We start from the raw sequence: 2,962 nt of genomic DNA, 5'->3' as shown, positions 1-2,962 counted from the left end.
CTGATCTTAAGGTTCGCAGCCCGATTCGTAACCACTACGCTACCAGAGCTCCTACCTCTTAGTCTCCCCAGGCAAGTCCGAAGAGGGCTGGTGCGAGGTAAGAGGCGGAGCAAAGGTCAAATTCTGGCCCCACCCATCTGTCAAGGCACCGTGGGGGACCGCCGGATAGAATGGAGAGTTTGGAAGGCGATGTCGGCTTTTGGGGGTTTCCGGGACTGACCAAAGCTGTCGGGGGACAGTTGAGCCCCAGTATTATGTTAGGAGTACCCTTGTGACAGGGTATTGGTGTGTTCCAGGATCTCCTACTGAAGGGAGAGACTTCAGGGAAGAAAGAAGTCCCACCAACTCCAAGGATCTGGATGCTATTACAGGGGGTGCGTGGGGCAGGGAGGAGTTCCATCGTAGCCTTAGGATGCTGGGGGGAGCGGGCCCCGCTCCGTCGAGGCTCGGCCGCTCGAGAGTAGTCAAGCCTGGAGCAGGTCCACTGGTCCGGATTAGCGTTCCGCTCGAGGCTTTCGACGCTCGGCCGGCCACCCTGGGCGCGCCCCGAGGGGCGGGGCTGAGCGGGCTCGGCGTTGGCGGCGATCGGCGATCGGCTGCTCCCGCCTGAGGCGGCCGGCCCGCGTGCGCCGGTGCCAAGATGGCCGCCTCCACCGCCCAGTGCCGAGTGACAAAAGCGGACAGCAAGGCGGTGGCGGGGCCGCGCGCGGGGGGCGTCCGAGAGCGCGCGCCCGCGGGGGCGCCCCCGCTCGGTCCCCCGAGCCCGGGCTGTCACCAGGGCTTTCTTCTGCAATGGCAGTGTCTCTGGGTGCAGTTGATCACCAGGCCTTTCTTCTGCAGTGTTTCTACGTGGAGTCAAACCAACAAATGTTTGGTTATTAGCTAAGCATTTAGCCATTTACACGACCCAGAGATTCTCATGTCAAGAGCAGTGCTGTCCATGAAAATGTTCTGAGATGATGATGTTCTCTCTCTGTGCTGCCCAATATGGTCACCTTGAACCACCTGTGATAGCTGAACCCTTGAAATGCATCTAATACTAGTCTAGTGACTACCCTGTTGGGCAGTGCAGATTGAGCACCTAGCTTCTAGATTCTTGATGATTCCTAAATTACTGGAATGAACCCTGGTGCTATAGCATAGTGGGTTATAAGTTGGACTGCTAACTGCAAAGTCAGCAGTTCAAATCTACCAGCCATACCACAGGAGACAGATGAGACCCTCTGTTCCTGTAAAGATTTATAGCCCCAGAAACCCCATACAGGGTCGCTATGAATCGAAACTAACTCCACAGCACATCACCACGACCACCACCAAATTACCTGGTGTCCTGGTATGTTGTTGTTGTTGTTGTTGTTAAGTGCCTTCGAGTCGGTTCCAACCCATAGCGACCCTGAACAGGGTTTCCGAGGCTGTAAATCTTTACGGGAGCAGAAACCTCATCTTTCTCCCGTGGAGCGACTGGTAATTTCAAACTGCTGACCTTGCGGTTCACAACCTGATTCGAAACCACTACGCTACCAGAGAAGTGTCCTGGTATAGCGCTGTAAAATAAGCACTAAACTGTTAACCACAAGGTCAATGGTTCAAACCACCAAGTGCTCCTTGGAAAACCCTATACAGGCTCACTGTGAGTTGAAACTAACTCGATAGCAACAGCAACACAAGTTACCTGGTAGTAGTACATCAGTACTACCTCTTCTGTTCATCAAGTGATGCGGTGTATTAGGATTTGACCTGTAGCATCTCATTTATGACTCAAAGTAGTTTTGTGGGAGCAAGGATTGTTGTGCCACCATTTCACAGAGAAGGCTTTTTGTGGCCACATAGCAGCAGGGTTGGACTTCCAAAATGCCCCATGTTGGGCAGTCTCTTTGTTAGACAGTGACTTGAGAAAAATCACAGCACTGTTTGGTGGAAGTGTCTAGGACTGGACACCACAAGGGAAGTGGACAAGGCAAAGAATTCAGCCTAGCGAAGCCAAAGTTTGTGGGCACGTTTACTGAATTTTGAAGCACAGAAGTTGGCTGTGAGGAGGAGGTGGGCTTTGTTGTTAGTTACCATGGAGCTGGCTCCAACTTTTGGCGACCTTACGTGCACAGAGTGGAACTGTGCACCACAGGGTTAAAGCTGCGACGTTTCATAAGCCGATCAGCAGTCCTGTCTTCCGAAGTACCTCTGGGTGGGCTCAAATCTTTTGACTCTTAGTTGAATGCTTACCCATTTGCACCACCCAAGGACTCCCAGTGGACTTAGAGGCATGGGATTGTCTAGGGGCCTGCTGAGCCCCTCTCTATGTTTCTGCTACTTGCAGCTTTCAGGGTGCTATACTCTGGGCTTAGCTGGACCCACCTGCAAGACTTTTCACCCCTGAAAGGTACTCAGGGGTCTAGAAATGGAATGGTGGGACTCTCAGAGTCTTTCTCCATCTTTGACAAGGAGGAAATTGAGATCTGACTTTTGGGACAGAGTGAGAGCATGAGCTCAGGGGTCTTGCCTCTGCTAAGGGTTGTCCCCTGGGTACTCAGCTCACATGTCTGCCTTGCTTTGCAGTGTCTTTGGGTGGCTGGGGACACATGAGGCCATGTCTCCAACCCTGCCCCTTCTTTCTCCATCACTCCAGCAGCGGTTTGTATAGAAAGTCTTGTACAAATCAGGCTCACAACCTTCGCTGGGCACTCAGGCCAAGGGCCTGGGATTGGGAACACGTGTCTGGCTGGCTGAGTTGTTTCTGCTAGAGCACCAAAGTGACAGGCTATTGGGATGTGAGAGGTCAGTCTACAGTGGGCAGTGAGGTTGGCACACCCCTGGCCTTATTCTCCAGAGGGAGGGCTGTAATCATCCTTTCAGGGGACACTTTGTAGGGGCGCATAAAGATGCTGGAAGTGTAGCCTCGAGATGGCATGCCCAGTACTAGGGACCAGCTCTGGACATCTGCTTGTGCATTTTCCTTGTTGTTGTT

At 52.9% G+C, this 2,962-nt stretch overlaps 1 protein-coding gene across 1 annotated transcript in view; it reads left to right on the top strand.

Annotated features, from left to right (window-relative positions):
- The window catches only part of WIZ (widely interspaced zinc finger motifs), a 26,501-nt gene that overhangs the window by 12,972 nt on the left and 10,567 nt on the right, over positions 1-2,962 (top strand). The gene's annotated exons all lie outside the window — the stretch shown is intronic.

Source organism: Chrysochloris asiatica, unplaced genomic scaffold (assembly GCF_000296735.1).
Source record: "Chrysochloris asiatica unplaced genomic scaffold, ChrAsi1.0 scaffold00417, whole genome shotgun sequence".
Lineage (NCBI taxonomy): Eukaryota > Metazoa > Chordata > Mammalia > Afrosoricida > Chrysochloridae > Chrysochloris > Chrysochloris asiatica.
Note: the sequence above shows the minus strand (reverse complement) of the source record. Positions and strands in the feature narration are given on the sequence as shown.